This window comes from Mesocricetus auratus, unplaced genomic scaffold (genome assembly GCF_017639785.1).
Source record: "Mesocricetus auratus isolate SY011 unplaced genomic scaffold, BCM_Maur_2.0 Super-Scaffold_15014, whole genome shotgun sequence".
NCBI classification, from domain to species: Eukaryota; Metazoa; Chordata; class Mammalia; order Rodentia; family Cricetidae; genus Mesocricetus; species Mesocricetus auratus.
In genome coordinates, this window is record NW_024429186.1 from 32,394,012 (window position 1) to 32,414,887 (window position 20,876).

Sequence of the window (20,876 nt, forward strand, 5' to 3'; positions counted from 1 at the left end):
GCATTCATGAGAAAAGTGTAGGATTCTATGATCTGTCTCTGTGCCCAGAGCTGATAGTTGGAAATGTTCTTCTGGCTGCATGGATCAAAGTCTGCTTTGAGAAGACTTCCAGGAGGAGAGAAAGGTCATCCAGAGATCTCCGCTACTCCTGTCTCATCAAAACTTACAGTGATTCTGCAATTTCCCCCAGAGAGACCCAAAGGAATCCTTTACAGATGTTTAGTCTAGCAATTGTCCCCCTCTGTCAGCACAGGACACTTGTCTACTGGCATTCTCTGTGACAAGTTCAACATTCAGGATGGGAGTTGGGTGTGGTGGCTGACGCTGAAGATCTCAAATTCCAAGGCCAATGATAGCTATGATGTAAATTTGAAACCAGTCTGGGCTAGAGATCCTGTCTCGAAAATAAGTGAAATTAAAAATCCAGGGTTGGTTACAGCTCAGCAATGAAGGAAGTGGTAAGAGAGCCCTGCAGAGCCAATACTTTCCTTTCTTCCACTGCAAACCACGCAGCATTGCCTGTTTGCGGCGGTGGTGTACAAGGACACTAGGTGAGGCGGTTGGTGGAGGCAGACGAAAAACAGACACTTCGCCGGTGTCCTTTTACAAATGGAGAAACTGAGACTGAGAAGGACATCTCTTGCCCAAGATCACGCAGCGTTCCTCAGGGTTCATATCTTGGTCTATGGACCAGTTGGCCTCGCCTTCATCCATTCCTCAGGGCTTCCACCCATCCAGCCCGCATCCCTGCGGCCCTGGGCCTGCCACTGTGTGGACCACAGATGCAGCGATGACTATTACATAGGCCTTGATGCTCACAGTCGGTACCACCTTCTCAACAAACGTGGAAACTGCAGAATTTCCCCACCCCAGCACAAGCCCCCACCCTTCCCGTCACTCAGGCTCCCAGCCGCCAGAAGAGCTAAAGATAGAATTGAGGGCAGCGTTTTAAGGCAGCAGCAGCAGCAGACCTATCTGGCCAAGTGGGGATGGGGGAGCTAAGCCAAAGCTGCAGAGCATGGGCCGGGGAATGAGAAGACCTCCTCGGAGCAGTCACGGTGTCCCCTCTGCAACCAGCCATTCCCAGCAGAGGCAACAGCGGTTCCTTCTGTGGACAGAGACCTGAGCGGGGCTGGTATTGCCGGGGAGGACACCTCATTCCACATTCTAGTCTTCCCTGACCTCAGAGATTTTCCTTCTGGCTTTCTACCCTCTGTACCCACCGTTTCCCTGACCCGAGTTTTGTTATTCCCACAGACAAGGAAAAGCCCACATCGTCAGCTTTGCGGTGCCCTCAGGCCAGTGTTCACAGGCTCCCACAGCGCCAGGGAAGGCTAGAAGATGAGACCCAGAGCCGGAGGAGTCAGGCCGTCTGCTGGGAGCCTGCAAGGCTCAGACCTGTGGGGTCGGGGAGGGTGGTTAACAGAACCCGGATGTTGCCTGTAGTCCTTGAGGCTGCGTGGGGTCACCATCAGACCATACCCATCCCGATTCCCTGCCCATCTCTGGGCTACCTGTTTCTCTTCACCGCTCCTGGGATGGGCTAGCCAGTACCAGCACATCGAGGTGAGCTGCCACGCTGTGAGTGGTGTGAGCTGGGAAAATGAGCTTTGGCTCTCCATCTCCAGGTGTGTGGGGCTTCAGGGGATGATGGAGCTTCCGGGTTTTGGCACAGCGGGAGGAGCGAGAGAGATGAGCTACCTGGAGCTGCTCGTTTTTCCTCAGGAACGCAGAGGACCAAAAGCAGCTTCCTTGTCTGCCTGGGTCTGGTTGGACTCTGAATCCAGCTGATCTACAGGAGGAAGGTCATGCGTTCCCAGGGAGGTCGAGTCACGTTGCTCCAGGGTTTATGGTTTATGTGAGTAACAGAGAGTTGTCCAGGCCTTCCTGGGGGAGGGGCCACCTCAGTATCACCCCAGCACCAAATGGCGTGTGAGTGATAGGATGCCACCCACAGCCCTGCAGATAGCTGAAGTCCCCCCTGCCAGATATGCTTTCTAATCAAAGGGTTTGGTGAGAGCCCTCAAAGAGCAGCAGGCTGGAGAGCCGGAGGAAGTCCGTCTACCCAGAACTCACTCTCTTGCCCCCACACTGCTCAACATGGAAGAACACTCCAAGAACCTGCTTTCCAGGTACAGAAATAGTATGGAAGGGTGGGGTGCGGGGGCCGGGGCTGCCACATGCTGCTTTTCCCTGGGCATTCTGGGTAAGAATAATAATGAGGCTATTAATAACGTCTTACCTCTGTATAAGTCATAGAGACCTTTCTCGAGATGCTTTCACCGCCTGCACACACAAGAGCTAGATTGATTTTCCAAGATAACCCTGTGCATCTGTAGGACCATCGGCCCCATTTGGTAGATGAGGAGACTGAGGCATGGGGAGAGGGTTGTCAGACACTATCCAGGCCAATCTCACTGCTAATCTGTGGCTGAGTAGAGCCAGGCTGAGGTTTCCTTGTGTTATCGCTCCAGCTGTCTTGTTGAAAAGGGGGTCCAAAAGACCAAGGCTTTGTTAGGCTACTCTGAAGTCACTTCTGGGAGGTGTGAGCACAAAGTCCCCCAAAGCAGTGCATTTGTTCCCTGGGTGAGCTGGCACAGACCATCTGTGCAGCACTTCCGGTGATACACACCCTATGCCAGGGCCCAAAGGTGGCCATTAGCAGAGCATAGTTTGGTTTTGTTTTAAGAGACAGGGTTTCAACTGGGCATGGTGGTGTGTGCCAGTAAGACCAGCACTCAGGAAGTAGAGGTGGGAGGGTTAAGCAAATCCCAGGGCATCTTGGACAACACAGAGAGACTATGTCTCAGAGAAACAAAGACTGGTCATGTAACTCAGTGGCAGAATGCCTTGGGTTCAATCTCCAGCATTCAGACCCACACATACTCTCGTGGGGGTGGGGGCACGGGATGGAGAGGAGGAGGAGAGGGAAGAGGAGGAGGAGAAGGGAGGCCAGAGGAGGAAAGGGAAGGGGAGGGAAGGAGAGCTGGGGGAGAGGAGAGGAGGGGAGGAAACTGTTGCCCAGGCTGACCTCAAAGTCCAGGGCTCAAGCAATCCTTCTGCCTCAGCCCCCTGATGAGTAGCTAAGACTAAAGATGTGCAGTAAAACATTTCTTAGCATCAGACGACTCGCAGTGAAGACAGATGGGAAAGCTTTGGATCATCTTGAACTCACTTAGGGAGTAAGCTAGCATAGGGTGTCATGGAAACACAGAGGGAGCCCTAAGCATGCCTGGGATATCAGAGGGGCTTCCCAAAGGAGGGGGTGCAGTGACAGGTCCTTTACCGAGATTATTCTCCCCGATTCTCTTTTCAGTATCCACCCAACCCCAGCCCTTCCTTGTTGCCCTCCTAACCACCCTACTCTGGTTTCTTTTGGATCCAGAGCGATCAGGGAGCGATAGGCAGACTGCCACCCCAGAATGAACGCATGCCAAGGTCGTCAGAGTCAGACTCCACTGTGGGTGTGTACAAGAGTGTAGGCTTCCAGCCCCGCTCACCCTGGACTTGTTCTAACCAGCAATGGCCCAATTAGATTACACTTCCACTCAGGATCTTTGCCTATGTGCACTAACCTGGCCCACTTTTAAAATCTGCTCATCAGAGGTCACATTGGTATAGCTAATTCCTGGCATTTAACACTTCTCTGTTTAACCTGGATCTGTCGTTACTAAGTCTTCTTGGTCTTTGGAGGAATCAGGCTTTTGGTCACAGTTTTTCAAACAAGGGGTTTCCTAGACTTGAAATGTGTAATCCAAGAACCCTCAGCTTCTCCATCTGAGGCTGATAAACCCGGCTTCCTCAATTAGCTCACCGATTCAGCCTTCCTTCCTCTTAGTGTCTCTCCACTTCTCCTCTGTGTTATTTAGTTGGCTTTTTTGAGACATGGTCTCATACTGTAATCCCGGCCAGCCTGGAACTCACTATGTACTTTGAACTTTCTGCAATCCTCCTGCCTCAGCCTCCCAAGAGCTATGATTACAAGTGTGTGCCTCCATAAGCAGCTTCCCCTTCTTTAGTTGAGGAATACAAAGCCAAAGAGTGGCCCCAATGGCTGACCTTAGCTCATGACAGCAGAGAAGAGGCAAATGCCATGGGGTTGGCAGAACAGGGGTAGGGGTAAGAAGAGCATGGCAAACTCTGTGATTTTTTTTTTCCTGACAAGGGTAACCAGCCAGTCAAGGAATGATGTTCTCTGAAGCTGCCCCAAGCTTGTAAAACTTTTATGCAAATCTTTTAATCTCCCCCCGTCTGGCTTAACATTTGTGTACAGAAAATTCTGCTGTATGCCACGGGACTTGATGACCTCTCCCTCCCTCCCTCCCTTTATGGTGCCAGTTACGAGCTAGCCAGTGACATCAGATTGTGAGACAAAGTTCCAGCCAGTGGGAGATACAGTCACCACCTGCTCAAGATTAGAAACTAAGTGAACCTCCTTCCCAGGTGTGCTTGCTAGCCCAGTTTGGGTCATGACACAGTCTTTTTACAAAAAGAAACTGCCATGCCAGGTTCCTTTTACTTTATTTATTTCTTTGTACAACACCGAGAATACTCTTTTCCAAGAGGAGACAATGTGAAGAGTTACCTGAGGCCTAACCAGCCCATTACTCCTGGAAGGGCCTGGAGGAGACTCTCAGGCTCCTGGACTACAGTGTGGCACTTCGTCCTGAAGTATGAAAAGTGACTTGACGGGAAATGTATTTGGTCTGAGCTCAGTGAAAAGTAATGAACCTGTTCTTATTAGACCTTTTAGTTCAGAGCCTCGTACCTAGCTCAATGTAGCTGGCTGTGGGGACATACACACACCTGTGATCCCAGCTACTCTGGATTATCTGACTCCCCAGTACCGGGATCACAAGCTAGCACCACCACACCTGGCTCACACAGGATGATTTTGATTTGGCTAGTGTCTGAGAGCAGTGAGCCTGGGAGCTGTCTCTATCCCCCCACCTCCCACCCCCCACCCTGCCCCTTTTCTCTAAGAAGGACTGATTCCACTACAATCCTGAGGACCACCGGAGAAACACCCTGAGGCTGCAGGTAACTTCTCCACCTGACATCTCATCCCATCCTCAAGACACTGACCACACACACACACACACACACACACACACACACACACACGCGCGCACGCGCCACCCAAAGGCAATCACACATGTTGCCCATGCCCTGCAGACCCTCAGAAAGGGCAGGCACACTGTCCAGTCCAAGGTGGAAGATTGGAGGGTGAGAAAAGTAGGCAGAGCTCCCCAGAGCCTGGCTTGCTTCCTAGAAAACCTCGTAGATCAATGAGATGAAGTTGGGCTTGGTGGGTGATATGGTAATCCTAGCACTCTGGAGATGTTATTTGGAGGTCCGTGTGAGCCGTATAGCAAGCTCAAGGCTAATCTGAGTTACATACTGGATCCTATTGCCAATAACAGAGCAGTCAGTGGGCTGGAAAGGCGGCTCAGCAGCAGGAGTGTTTACTGCTCTTACGGAGGACCTGAGCTTGGTTTCCAGCAGTGTAACAGTTGGATAAAACGCACCATAACTGCAGCTCCGGGGGATCTGACGCCCTCTGATCTATATACACACAGACATACACATGTACACACAAACTAAAGTAAAATCTTTAAAAAAAATAAACCGCATCCAGGCATGGCACACACTGTAATCTCAGCACTTGAGAAGCTGAGGCCAGCTGGGGCTTCACAGCAAGAGGACCCTGTCTCAAAAACGCAAACAAAAACATATGTGGGAAATGTTTGTTGACAAAACAGTTCAAAAGTGCCTGTTGAATTATTTTCTGAGCTCGGAGGAGAGCCAAGGAGATGCAGTCTTGGCTGTCTGGGCTTGTCTGTACAGCTAGCATTTGCCCGACACAATGCACATTAGCATGCTTAAATGGACTTGTATCTGAAAGGGCTAGGCACGGACGCTGCCACACAGCCAGTCCTCAGTAAGTGGTGGCAGAGCTTCCTCCCTCAGTCTTCCCAGACCGGTTTTGGTTTGGTTTGGTTTTTTCGAGACAGAGTTTCTCTGTGGCTTTGGAGCCTTTCCTGGAACTAGCTCTTGTAGACCAGGCTGGTCTCCAATTCACAGAGATCCGCCTGCCTCTGCCTCCCGAGTGCTGGGTCCCAGCTCCTTTTTAAAAAAATGATTTATTCTTATTTTATGGACGTTGGTGTTTTGCCTGCATGTATATCTATTTGTGTACGGGCATCAGATCTTGGAGTTACAGACAGTTGTGAGCTGCCATGTGGGCACTGGGTCCTCTGGAAGAGCAGTCAGTGCTCCTAGCCGCTGAGCCATCTCTCCAGCGTCCCCAGCTCCATTTTATAAGTGAGAAAAGTGTGGCATGGAGAGATTAATGGGCCTTTTCAAGGTTCCCACAGAATCAGTCACAACACCATGGACCCTTGAAATGACCTCTGCTGCCCCTGAGAGAAATTACACCCCTAGCCTCCAGGGTGGGAAATTTTAGAGAGAATGAAGAGTCTTCCTTGTGACTGGGTGGCTGGAGGTGGGGCATTCTGCTTTGGGGGCAATCTGTCCTGCCTTCTCCTGCAGGACAGCTCTGGTAAACAGCCTGCAAGAACTGGAGTCTCGAAGCAAGTGGAGAAAGGGAGTAGGAAGCAGGGAGAAAATAAACAAGCAAGCTGGCGACAGCCAGGGAAAGCGAACGTGAGCAGTGAGGCAGGGAGCTGATGGATGGCCGTGTCTCCAGAGGAGGAGAGGCGGTTTGGGGGAATGGAGAGCACTTACAGGCAGCCCACGGAGGGTGGGAGAGCCGCTCTCCGGGATTCAGGCATGCCAGGAGCCTTAGGGGCTTCTCAGGGCAGGATGTGGGTGGTTTATTGACCCGAGGCATGGGAAGTTGGCGCAGGAACCTCTGCTGAGAGCTGGAGAAAGGGCTGGGGGCCAAGGGCTCCACACAGTTGAGGAAGGATGTATTCTAAGGAAGCAGCTAGGAAGATACGGGTGGCTCTTTGAGAAACAGGACAGGGGACTGACCCAGCACCTGGCCTACCTGCCCCATGTCACCTAGAGTCTCTTTAACACCATGCCCCACCCTCCTAATGTCTGAAAGGTCCTGGGCATCCTAGACCTTCTCACAAGACCACTCAAGCCCTAGCTAGATACTTAGCATGCATCGGACAACACTCAGACAGTTGCGACAAAATTAGGCAATTTCCAAACCCATTAACTACGTCTCCTGATAGCATCTCTCTCAGGGCCATTTTCAAAACTGAACCACTGCGGAGGCTTCACAGTGAGTGGTTCTGGGCTGTCCTCTCTCCTTCAATCTGGCCTCATGGCACGGACTGAGTGACTTCTCCCAAGGGCCACCTGCAGGGGCACGACTCTGCTTCCTGGAATACTGCTATCCAGACCCACAACAACCTGTTACTCTCAGCCAGCCCTGACTGATGTGCCGGGAGCCACAGGACTGTAGGTTCCAGCTCCAACTGGACAGGAAATGAGTGACACGACCCTCTCCTCTAAACACCAGTGGCCTTCTTATAAGATTGGCAGGGGAAATATAACTTTTTTTGAAAATGGAATTTTAAAAAGTCATACTGGGTATGTGCTGCCTAGTAATCCTAGAATTTGGAGTATGGAGGCAGGAGGATTAAGAGTTCAAGGTTATCCTCCACTACATAGTGAGTTCAAGACAGCCTGAGCTAGATAAGATGGTGTGTCAAACTGCTATGAAGACACTGGAAGTATAAAGAAACTGAAGACTTGCGTACTAGGTGGTTTTGTGTGTCAACTTGACACAAGCTGGAGTCATCAGAGAAAGGAGCCTCAGTTGAGGGAATGACCTCCTTGGGATCCATCTGTAAGGTGTTTTCTTCTCATTTAGTGATCAATGGGGGAGGGCCCAGCTGGATTCTGTAAGAAGCTGGGCTGAGTGAGCCGTGTAAAGCAAGCCAGTAAGTAGCACTCCTCCACAGCCTCTTCATCAACTCCTGCCTCCAGGATCCTGCCCTGTTTGAGTTCCTGTCCTGACTTCCTTCTGAGATGAACAACAATGCTGAAGTGTAAGTCAAATTAACCCTCTCCTCCCCAGTTTGCCTTTTGGTCATGGTGTTTCATTGCAGCAATAGAAACCCTAACTAATACAACCTGGCTCGAGTTCTGGTTCCTTCCTTCCTTCCTTCCTTCCTTCCTTCCTTCCTTCCTTATGTTTTTTTTTCAAGACAGGGTTTCTCTGTGTAACCCTAGCTATCCTGGAACTCACTCTGTAGACCAGGCTGGCCTTGAACTTAGAGATCCATCCACCTGCCTCAGCCTTCTGAGTGCTTGGGATTAAAGGGCGTGCATTACCACCGCCTGGTAAGTCCTGGTTTTTTCACTCTGCAGTTATGTGGTTTTCAGCAAGTGATTAAACCTTGCTTGTCTCAGTTCATCTGCATGATGGTGGGAGGGGGAATAGCACTTTCCATGTGGAGTTTGGTCATCATCTCAAGTCATCTTTCAGAAGATGGCATCTTGACCTGGCACATAATAGATGCTAACAATATGAGGGGCTCCCCCCATCTTTATTTTCCCTTCTCACCTACTTCACAGGCGCACGGCAGCCGTTTTAATAGGAAATTCCAAAATACCGGAAAAATGTCACTGAGCAATTCTTTGTCTCCATGGTTGTTGCTGCATTCTGATCATTAGGGATTTTCTCAACGTGTAGAGGGGAAAGAGAGGAACATCACCTGCATTGTAGGGTGTAAGGCTGCACACACACACACACACACACACACACACACACACACGTGTTGCAGTCTACAGGCCATGACCCTACATGATGAACAGAGCCCCAGCGGGAGATGTGCTTGTGGGGAGCAGTCCCCGAGGCTCTGCTGAGAGGAGTCCCATTGTCACAATGTTTTTCAGAAAGAACAGGTCCTCAGAGGGTTCTATTCAGCAGCAGACTGGAGGGAGAATAGCATAGCCAGAGGAAAGGGTTCTGGGAGGGAGCTCAGAGCTTCCACTGAAGAATGAGCAAGGCAGAGGAAGGGAGAGAATCTGGTCAGGCTGAGGAGGGCAGGGCCCTGGGATCTTCTTCTGTGTGTAGATGTGCTCATGAGTGTAGAGCCCAGAGGTTCACCTCACCTGTTGTTTATTGGGTGCCATTCACCTTGATATTTTTTGTCTGGTTTTTTGAGGCAGGGTTTCTCTGTAGCTTTGGAGCACGTCCTGGAACTCACTCTGTAGACCAAGCTGGCCTCAAACTAAGAGATCCTCGTGCCTTTGCTTCCCGAGTGCTTGGGACTAAAGGTGTGCACCACCACCACCTGGCCCTATTCTGTTCTTCAGGCAATAGTCATACCCTAGGCCAAACATCCTGTTGCTCAACCTGACAAGTAAGAACAGGTTTGAACTCTGTCCCAGAAAAATCAAGACGGAGTGGAGCTGTTTCTGTGGGTGTCCACATAGGGTCAAATTATCAAATGAGCACTAGAGAGGCAGAGGCAGGAGGATCCTGAGTTTGAGGGTAGTCTGGGAAACACAGAAAGTTCAACATCAGCCTCTGATACACAGGGGAGACCCTGTCTGAGAATAACAACATTGTCAAGCCTGATAGCATAGGCTTGTAATCTCAGCAGAGACATCTCGATAAAAAAATTTTAAATAATTTTAATTTTTATTATGTTTATTTACTTGTGTGTTTGTTTATCGTGTGTATCTCTGTGTATAGAGGCATGTGGCTGCATGTGTTGTGGAGTACATATGGAAGCCAGAGGACAATCTGTGGAAATTTTCTCCTTCTACTCTGTGGTCATGGTGTTTTGTTGCAGCAATAGAAACCCTAACCAACACAGGGGTTTCAACTTTTTCAAGATAAAAAGGTAATTTTCAGTCAATGGGTAACACTAGGGTCCAGAGGTATGACTCAGCAGTTAAAGGCATGTGCTGCAAGCCGGGGCGGTGGTGGTGCATGCCTTTAATCCCAGCACTTGGGAGGCAAAGGCAGTTGGATCTCTGTGAGCTGGAGGCCAGCCAGGACTGTTACACTGACCAGGGTTCGATTCCCAGCACCCACATGGCAGCTCAAAGCTGTCAGTTACTCCAGTTCTAGGGGATCTGACGCTCTTACACAGATATACATGCAGGAAAAACACCAGTGCACATGAAGTAAAAATAAACTTAAAGTGTATCGTATCCCCTGGAGCTAGAGTTACAGGTGATTGTGAGCCATCATGTGGGTGCTGGGATTGAACAAGGGACTCCACACACGAATCAGGGCTAGCAAATGCTGAAACATCTCTCCAGGGGGCTGGGCTGGGCTGAACCCTCCCACATCAATTAGTAGTCAAGACAATGCACACAGACATTCCCACAGGCCAGTGTGACTGAGGTAGTTCTACCGTTGAGGTTCCCTCCTTCCAGGTAACTCTAGGTTGTGGCAAGTTAGTACAAACTCACCAGGACGCTACTTTTGCATGGAACGTGTTACTTGTGTTTTCCAAATCATCTCTGCTTTCCCACTTTTTCTTTTTCTATATTTCTTCCTTCCTCCCTCCCTCCCTCTCTCCCTTCCTTCCTTCTTTTCTTTCTCTCTTTCTTTTTGTCTACTTAGTCTATCAATCACTGAAAGAAGTGTTCAAATCAGCCACTACAATAGTGGACTTGTGATTGTATACTTGCTACTCTAAGGTTATGGTATTAGGTTGATAAATTTTTGCTGATTATTTAATTAGATTTTAATTAGACCTTGAACTCCAAACAGCAACCCTCCTCACAGATGCTGAGATCACAGGCGTGGACCGCCATGCCTAAACCAGCTTTTCCAGTGAAAATGTGGTGAAGGGTTACTCCTGTCTTAGCACCAACCTAGATAACAGATTTTCACAAAAGAAGGCGGGGCTGCTCGTAGCAGAACATGTGCTGAGCACACAAGACAGTGATTTGATCCCCAGGTTAAAAAAAAAGTAAATAGACACAAAAGAGAACCTTAGCAACAAAGAGAGAATTAGTCACAAGGTCTTATCTCGGTAGTTGACATCAGTTCATTAGTGAAGACAGTGTGTCAGGCACGAGTGTTCTCTTGCTTCCGGATAGCCATCCTTGTGACTCATGCAGCAAGCTGCAATTTGGAAAGTCCTTGACGAAAGTTCCTGATCCAGGCACAGGGGTTCGAGCCCTTCAGAGAGTCTTTATAATAGTTCTCACAGGCGCGTGCACAGGGGGCCTCCCTCCTTAACCCCCAGGCTGTGCTTCTTTGGATTTTTGGTTTTGTTTTTCTTCAGATTCGACACAAATGACACCACTTTGATTCTGTCAACTTTCACAGCAGACGTTAATGTTTCCAAAAATAGAGGTCTGCCTAATCCCTCTGAGCCTCGCTTTCACATTACAGAAAAAGAGTACTGGGCTGGCTCAGTGGCTCATCCAGGCAAGGTGCGGCGCTACGCCTGAGCTCAATCCCCAGGACTCTGGCGGTGAAAGGAGCGAACCCATTCCCACAGGTGTCCTCTGGCTTCCACAGACACACTACTTAGAGACATAAATAAAATTTAAGAATCTCAGATTTTGCCGGGCGTTGGTGGCGCACGCCTTTAATCCCAGCACTCGGGAGGCAGAGGCAGGCGGATCTCTGTGAGTTCGAGGCCAGCCTGGTCTACAGAGTGAGTTCCAGGACAGCCTCCAAAACAATACAGAGAAACCCTGTCTCGAAAAACCAAAAAAAAAAAAAAAAAGAGGAACCAGGAAAAAAAAAAAAAAAGAATCTCAGATTTTGAAGTAAAACCTTTTACTTGCAAATACTTATCTGAATGAGGTCTGGGTGATTCTTTTCTTCCAGAGTCAGAGGAACCAATACCGAGGGACATCGGTATAGCGTCACTTTTCCCAATGACCGCTTTTATCAAAAAATAGTATAAAAATTGAATGTATAAAGCAAATTCTGTCTCACAAATACCACTTTGTTGCTCTGTTTATCGGAAGGGCTCTAGGTGATACTGGCCCCGTGGCAGTGAATGAAGACTCTGAATGTGTCCCTTGACACTGAACAGCACAGGCCTCGGAGGCGCAGACCAGAGTCCCTCCTCCTTCACTCCACCCTCCTCCACAGAGTTAGATTCACCTTGTGCCTTGTGCCATGCTGGGACCATCTGAGACCTACAGGTGGTAGCGTCTACTTCCTCTGTAAGTCCCTGTCATGTTAGTGACAACACCAGTATCAGGTGACTGGGTCTCTGGCAAACACCCTCAGTCCAGTTTATTCTGGGAGACATGTTGTCCTAAGCATTTTTGTTGGCAGTACTGGAGATTAAACCCAAGACCCAGTACATGCTCAGCAAGCCCTCTGCCACTAAGCTACACCCCTCTGCATCCTACCCTAGACATCCACATCTAACCACTGGGTCATCTTGCTCTTTCCATCACTCCACAGATGCAGTGCTCCCTGTGGTCACCAGTTACTGTGTTGCTAAATGCAATGTGCACCTTTTGACCGCCTGTGTGTGTGTGAGCATATGCGCACTCTTGCAAAGGCAGGGATGAGGCCTGGGTTCAGATCATCTACAAGATCAGCAAATGCTTTAAACCTCTGAGCCGCCCCTCGGCCCCTGGTCCTCTTTTCCCCCTGGACCTTACATCCTATTTCCATACCTGAGCACTCCTCTTCATGAATCTCTCTTCCCTCACATCTGTGCCCACGATGTGATCTTTGGCTGAATGCTGCCTCCATTTCCTTTCCGGTCTTTTAACCCAACAGTTGCATCCCGGGGTCCCTGAGGCTGGGCTCTCTCCTCTCTAACAATACCTACTCCCAGATCTTGATTCATATGCACAGCTCTGCTGCCTGTCTCTGCTAGTTGCCCCCCAAGTTTGTATTCCTATGTGAGACCCAGCTGCGTATTACACAATCGATTTGTGAAGCTCCAAGTCACCACTTGCCAACAGGTCCAGTCACTCAGGCACATCCCTCATACCCACTGCTTTTCTGGGAGTCCTCCTCACAAATGGCACTGTCTGCCACCCATTTACTCAAACTGAGGCAGGATAGGAAGACAAGGAGAATTAGGGCGGCATGAGAAAGAAAAGCCCCTTACCTTGAGTCTCGTTAAGAGTCAAGAGTTCCAGCACAATTGAACTTAGCTACTAAGTTTGTCTATGTTGAGACAATATACCTTTAATAGAGAAGCATGTTAAAGTAGCAATGACCCATGCTGAAGGCCTAAGCGTATACGACCCAGGATGTCCTTTCTGTTTTGCCAGCTATAAACCTGCAATTCTCTAGGAACTGCATAAGGAAGACTATAGACTATTTACAGTAAAAGGCAAGCCTTAGAGCCCCCTGGTGCCTCTGTAAACTGTATGTCTTACATTTATCTGACTGGAACGTTGTTCAGGGCACCTGAGGGAACATCCTGTTATCAAATTTACCCAAGAAGAAAGAAAAGTTCCTTAGCAACCGTCTGCATTTAACTTTGAAGCCACCAAAACTATAAATGGCGACTTCTAAGACTCATAAGATGATTTTTCTCCAGTAGCCCATGCTCATACTTGGTCATTACTGTCTTCTCCCTAAATGCATCTAGGCTGTGGTAGCTCATGCCTTTAATCCCCCAGCACTCGGGGGGGGGCAGAGGCAGGGAGATTGTTCAAGGCCAGCCTGGACTACAGAGTGAGTTCCAGGACAGCCAAAGCTGTTACTCTCTTTCTCGTGGTTGCAAGTGTTTTACCTGTTGAACCATCATCCCCAGCCTGTCTTTTAAAATTATTATTGTATGCATTATTAGTGTTTTGCCTGCATATCTGTCAGTATACCACACGCATGCCTGGTGCCCACAGAGGCTAGAAAGAGGCATCAGATTCCTGAAACTGGAGTTACAGCTGGTTATGAGCTGCCATGGGAGGGCTGGAAACTGAACCTGGGTCTCTGGTCTGGAAGAGCAGCCAGTGCTTTTAGCCACTGAACCACCTTTCCAACCTTCAAATCTTTTCTCAATAGACTCCAAAACTGCTTCCTACTAACCCATCCTGAAATCTGTTTCTGTAGTGAAATCAAGAATTCTCAGAAAAGAGCTCAGGCAGCGGCAGGTGGCATCAGGGAGTGCTGGCCTCTCTCATTGTTGGTGACAAAACCAGAAATCTGTGCCTGTCTGATACTCTGCTCTCCTTATCCTCCACTCTGCCCTGTCGAACCTACTACCAACTCCTATCCCCTTTCTCTCTGGAAGCTGCCTCCCTCCAACTCCCTCCGTTCCCACTCCATCCTGGGCTGCCATATTGGTACTGTCTGGGCTACAGGAGCAGCCTCCTAGCTGATGTACCTAAAGTCAGTTAACTCCTCCCCTAACCTATCAGAGATGTAAGGGTGAATCGGACCACACCAGACCTCTGCGTATTGAACTTGCGTGGTTCTCCAGTGGCTTGAGGATCAAAACAAAACATGGCCTGGCTCTTGCTTGCCCCACCCAGCACTCAGCCCCTCGCTTGCTTCAACTTCCTTTCCGTCTGCCCACTGGGCTTCTCCTCCGTGACAGGACTTTTGCGCTTCTCATTTGGTGAGGCCCCCTCACACATCCTTGTTTTGCCTCTTGATTGAGACATATTCTGAATATAGAGCATGAGTTTGCATAAACTTCATGCCCTCCAGCCTCAGTCTCCCACGTGTTGAGATTAAAGGCATGCACCATGACTCTTGGCTTGCTGTCTTTGCCCTTTTTGTCTTTTCCTTTTTTTAATTGTGTGTACCATGCATGGGAGTGTGCACACAGGCCTTAGTACCCATGTGGCCCTCAGAGGACAACTTGAAGGTGTAATCTGTCCTCTTCCTCCACCACATGGGTCCCAGGGATTGAACTCAGGTCCTCAGAGTTGACGCTGGATGCCTTAGCTGCTGAGCTGTCCTCCCCACCCTCTGTAGTCCTCAGTGTAAGTGTGACCTGAAATGGCCTCGGAACCTCTCTGTTACAGATTCTGGCTCTGACGACACCTTACTGTCATTATTAGTAGCACTTACCAGCCGCACTTTCATTTGTTAGTGTGATTATTTAATTCAGCTGTTTGGGTTTTTTTCCTGCTCCTCATCAACCTCTAAGATAGTTTCCCTCATAATGCATCCCAGCGCCTAGCACAGTGCCTGACTCACAGGGAGCACTTGACAACTATGTGCAGATGAACGGACCCAAAGCACTATTTCATTTCTCCAATGCTGGGTTGCTAACTGGGACCTTAAGGATGCTCAGTGCCGAGCTACACTCCCACCCCCACGCATTTAACTTGAGAAACCACCAAGATCGTACATCTGGCTGCTGCTAAAACACTTAGTACTTTTTCTCTCCCTCCCCCTCCTGCTCTTCCTGCATTTTCAGGCAGGATCTTATAAAGCCCAGGCTGGTCTTGAACTTGCTGTGTAGCCATGGCTCAGGAATCAGAAAGGAAAGTTGTCTCAGCTGCTTCCCTGGACACTCCGCCGAGACAAGGTTTCTCTGTGTAGCCCTGGCTGTCCTAGAACTCTCTCTGTAGACCAGACTGGCCTTCGAACTCACAGAGATTTGCCTGTCTCTGCCTCCCAAGTGCTGGGAGTAAGAATGTAGTGACTGACCCAGCTGCTTCTTAACTGGGTGTGTTACTGATCCTCTCTGACCCTCCTGCCTGCGCCTCCTCAGGGCTGGAATTGCAAGTGCGTGTCACCATGGTCAGCATGTGCTGGGGATCAAACCTGGGACCTGGTGCATGCTAGGCCAGCACTCTACGAAGTGAGCTACATCGCCAGCCCTATCAAGTGTTGGCATTACACATGTGCATTACCACATCTAGCTCTGAGCCAGTATGAGGTTTTAAAGCCTGAAGACACCCCACCAAAGTAAAAACATTATGAGTTTATAGTGTGGATAACTCTAAAGCCACTGTGTACAAAACTGACTGCCCGAGATTAAGCAGCGACTGGGTCCTCCATCCGTATTCAACTCGGTGCCCGTGTGAGGAAGACAAGGCAGGGGAAGGGTGAGGCTGTTCAGTCAGGGTTCCATTCCCCGCTTCCACCACTAACCATCTTCTTTTACCCTCTCTGGCGCTCAGCTCCTCAGATATGAAAGGGACCAACACCACCCAATGGGGCAGTGTAAGGAAAGGGGGAGTCATCCGCTTCTTACAGAGCGCCGCAGGTGCTGTCCAGCCAGTATGACTTTGTGCACTCAGAAGAAAACACCCTTTCCCCATCCCAATGATTTCAGCTGTGCTCATGATTGTGGGATGAGAGGCTCGAGCTTACCCAGAGACGAGGGGCAGTTAGGCTTCTAGGTAGAAGGGAGGATTGTTGCCCTTTTCTCTCTCAATCTGTGCACCACGTGTGAAGCTTCCAGGATCTCCAGCTACTATCTGTCTTATGGGAAATTATGCTGTACCACTTGAAGTGTGTGTTGGGGGCAGGGCATCTTGAGGACTAGATGGTCCAAACTGTTTTCACTTGGTTTAGTTCATCTCACCCATCCACTGCCTCCAACTCCTAGCTGAGAAAGTTGTTGTTTGGGCCTTGTTGTGTTAGCATATACTTTTAGTCCCAGCCCTTGGGAGGCAGAGGTATATGGAACTCCATGAGTTCAAGGTCAGCCTGGTCTACAGAGTGAGTTCCAGGACAGCTAGGACTACAAAGAGAAGCCATCTCTCAAAAAACATAAAGAGAAAAGAAAGCATTGGGACTAGGGATATGGAGTGGATGGTAGGTCTTGCTTGAAATGCAGAAAGCCCTGGGTTTTATCTCCAGCACCATATAAACTGGATATGGTGCACACATCTATAATCCCAGGACTCAGGAGGATCAGAAACTCAAGATCATCTGATCAGTCTCATCTTCATCTACACAAGGAATCTGAGACCAGCTCAGGCTGAACATCCTATCTCAAAAAACAAACTTAAAAAGTTATTTTTGCTTTTCAGAGAGGGTTTGTTTTGCTTCATACAAATTTAGAAAGTTTGATCAGCTATGGGAAGTTTTACAGGTCATCTTGACCCAGTTTAAGCTTAGAACTACTGTGGACCTGGAGACTCTGTTTTTTAATATTTACAATTTATTTTATGTGTATGAGTGGCCTGTCTTCACAGACACCAGAAGAGCAGTTGATGTGATGTTTACAGTTGTGAGCCACCTTGTGGTGCTGGGAATTGAACTCAGGACCTCTGGAAAACAGCCAGTGCTCTTTTGTTGCTGTTGATTGATCATTTGTTGTTTGAAACAGGGTTTCTCTGTGTAGCTTTAGAGCCTGTCCTGGAACTAACTCTGTAGACCACACTATCCTTGAATACACAGAGATCTGCCTGTCTCTGCCTCCTGGGTACTGGGATTAAAGACCTGGGCTACCACCACCTGCCAGTCAGTGCTGAGCCATTTCTTCAGTCCAACCCACAGACTCTTAAACAGGATTCTGAAATCCAGAGTTTAGGATGTATCCCAGTAGTGGAGTGTGCTTGACCAGCATGCTTGAAGTCTTAGGTTTAGTATTAGCATGAGTGGGAGAGGGAGAGGAGAGGAAGGAGGAATGGGAGAAAGGGGGGAGGGGGAGGAAAAGGGAAGGGATAGAGAAAGGAGGGAGAGGGAAGGAGACAACTGGAAGGGATAGGAAAGGGAAGGGGAGCAAGAGAGGGGGAGGTCTAGATGATGAGGTTCCCTCCAGTCTAAGGTAAGCTTACTTAGAGGAAGACCTTGACCTACGCAGCCGTAAGGATATTTAGCATGTTTATTGATTACACCAGAGAGACTGCTCATACATTTTCCTGGAGAAATATTGACCTGCTTGATAGTATGGTACTTCCCCAGACCTCACCAAGGATTGTATGCAATATACCGTAACACCTTGTTAAAATTTGAAAAATTCTGTAAAGTATCCGACCCCAGGGGTTTTAGTTGAGAGACCAGAAGCCCGTGTTTCCAGAGGATTTCAGGCTTCTGCTGTCCCCAGCTCAGCTTTTTCCTATCATTTTTCACAGCGTTCTGTGTGGGCACAGATGAGCCTAAGACTCAGAGAGGCCTGGAGGCCCTATCAGGACATCAGCACCACGGACAGCAACACAGCCTCTGGGAAGCTGCCAAAGGAATTCACTAATGCGTCGGACTATTTTTCCTACCTATAGAGACTCTTACACAAGGAAGCTTGCCTGGGAAATGCAACCGATTGTTTTCTAATAGTAAAACACAAGGTTTAGGGTGGGGGTGGGGGACAGTTAATGTGGCCTGAGTAGAGGAAATAAATGTGTTTCTTATCTTTTTCCACCAGCTGGTTCCAGGCTCTTCTCCTTTGACATTATTAAAAGCCTGGCAGGTACTTTGAATGTTTGTTTCCATCAAGTTTCCTTGCCACTTTAATCTGCAAATACTCCCGGCTAATTTCCTTTCCTGAGTGTTGTATGTTGCCTAGCCACTAAATTTTCCCAGCCTCGCCTGCCCAGCAACCAGGTAAATGGATAAGATATGTTATGAGTGGGCAGGACATTCCCAATGGACTCCTGTCTGCTCTAGTCATTTTAAAAAGAGACATGCTCAGGTCATGAGTGGGTCCTGGAGGAGAAGAGAAAGGCACAGCAAAGCCAAGTGAAGTCATGCCTATCCTCAAAGAGACTGAGCCTTCCACAGGATGGGAAGGGACAGCAAAACAAAATAAAAAAGAAGGAGATTGAGCCTTTTCTTTTCCTTTTTCTTTTTTTGGTTTTACGAGACAGGGTTTCTCTGTATTGTTTTGGAGGCTGTCGGTCCAGCCTGGCCTCGAACTCTATATAGCCCTAGCTTTCCTTGGAACTTGCTATGTAGACCAGGCTGTCCTTGAACCCACAGAGACCTACCTGCCTCTGCCTCCCAAATTCTGGGATTAAAGACATCTATCTCCACACCTGATTTTAGGCTAGACTGGGATATACAAGGTCCTGTCTAAAATTTAGAAAAAAAAATGAATGAATGCTATGAAATGACTTAAAGCTTATGTGTTTTAGGCAGTAGAAGCACAGTATATGGTATTTTCCTACTCAACAAGCGTCTGTGAAGTATCTGCTTACATCAGACATCTGCAAGGTACTGGGGATATAGCCCAATTCTTCTACCAAGTGCCCAGGCAATTGTGGGAAGTCAGATGTAAAAGTTCTATGTACTGAGTGCTGTGGTATAGAAATACAGGCCTCCAGGATCCAGGCTGAGGAAGAAGACCCTGAGCTAAGATTTGAGGACAGGCACGTGGCTGGAGCAGGGGCTGTGAAGGAGAGCATCCACAATCCAAAGGCAGGACACTGCGAGGAGACCCGGATTTGTCTCAACCTTGTGTGTGTGTGTGTGTGCACTGTGCTTTGACCCACAGATAAAACACTCCTTCCTCTGGTGACCAGGGCCCTGACTTGTGTCTCCTGCCCTGTCCCCTGTGTGCCCAATCAGTGACTACCCATGAAGAAGGGCTGAGAGCCTTCCCCTTAAGAGTAAAAGCAGTGCAGGTGACCTGTGTGAAAAGCAGCTTGGGAGGGGAAACCTAGGCACACTCGCTCTGTACGCCCCAAATGTTTGCTGTGTTGCCGCAGGGACACTTGGCTGAAAGATCCAGCAAAATGCAGACTTTGAAATTGCTCTTGGGTCCTTGTGGCTGTAATTTTCCACAATGGATGTGGCTGAGCAAGAAAGGCCCTTGTCCGTGTTCTTGACAAGACATAGTCTGAGCCCCAGAACCAGCAAATGTCAGGTCAGGGATGCTTGGGTGAGGTGTTGCTTTGCAGTTTCTCAAACAGAGGGCCCGCAAGAAGACTCAGCTGGTGAAAGCACTTGTCATGAAAACCCAGTGATTTCAGTCCAATCCTCAAAACTCGAAGTGGAAAGGGCAGACCAACTCCCCAAAGTTGTCCTCTGACCTCTACACACGTGACTACATACACAACTCGGTGTGAGCATACACAAACACCTCATACACCCACATAAAGGTAAATAAATGCTTTCATTAAAAACAGAGCTTATCTGTGGGTTACCTCTGCCTGTGCACCCCCTAAGAATGGAAGCAGGGTGAGTACCACCACACAAGCCCCTGAAGACACAAACACTCCTAAGGGATCCTCCTCATGAGCTTAGTGAGACCTCCTAAGCCAGGTGCACTTACCCGAATATTGGCCGTGGCCAAGTCTCTTGTCTCTGATTCTCATTTTTCATTTTGCAGTTGACTTCAAAAATGAAAGGTGGGCAAGAGCGGAGCACACCTTTAGTCCCAGCGCTCAGGAGGCAGAGGCAGGCAGATCTCTGAGTTCAAGGCCAGCCTGGTCTACAGAGTGAGTTCCAGGACAGCCAGGGCTACACAGAGAAACCCTGTCTCAAAAAGACAAACAAAAAATGAGTCTTGAAGATCCCACATTATTCCGTGACATCTTTTCAGTGTTTTTGTTTCAAGCCTGGGAGCTTTTAGCTTTCTTTGTGTACTGTGGTCGGGGACAGCTGGGCATCAGCTGTCCTGACTCATGTCCATCGGTACCAAAGCTCCCAGTTTGGGCTGGTGGGACTGCAGTGAGCATAGGTCTGGTTGTCCCTGGCAAACTGCAGTGGCTGCAGTCCAGAAAGGGCCTTGGCTGGAACAGTGAAGGCTGGCAAGGGAGGCCAGGCTGCTGGGAAAAAGACTGGAGTTGCAAGTCCTGGGAAAGGCTTTCCCTAAATGGAAGCAACATTTAACTGCAGAAGAACGGTAAACGGTTTCTGTAATATTGGGGCAATGCACTGAGGCTTAGCCAGAACCGTGGCAGATGAAAAAAATTAAATCTCTTACCAGTTTGCTCTTCTCTCTCTCTCTCTCTCTCTCTCTCTCTCTCTCTCTCTCTCTCTCTCTCTCTCTCTCTCTCTCTCTCTCTCTCTCTCTGTCTCTCTCCCTCTCTCTCTCTCTCTCTCCCTCTCTCCCTCTCTGTCTCTCTCCCTCTCTCCCTCTCTGTCTCTC

At 48.9% G+C, this 20,876-nt stretch overlaps 1 long non-coding RNA gene across 2 annotated transcripts; it reads left to right on the top strand.

Moving 5' to 3' along the window:
* Positions 1 to 918: 918 nt before the first annotated feature.
* Positions 919 to 18,606, top strand: LOC110339346. 2 transcript variants are annotated; one of them, XR_005876212.1, is made up of 7 exons: positions 919 to 1,135; positions 1,258 to 1,628; positions 1,726 to 1,858; positions 1,958 to 2,132; positions 7,850 to 8,027; positions 11,932 to 12,132; positions 17,923 to 18,606. It is a non-coding gene; the product is annotated as an uncharacterized LOC110339346 (long non-coding RNA). The 2 variants fall into 2 exon arrangements; XR_005876211.1 differs by lacking the exon at positions 11,932 to 12,132 and having other exon boundaries at positions 1,726 to 2,132.
* Positions 18,607 to 20,876: the final 2,270 nt, after the last annotated feature.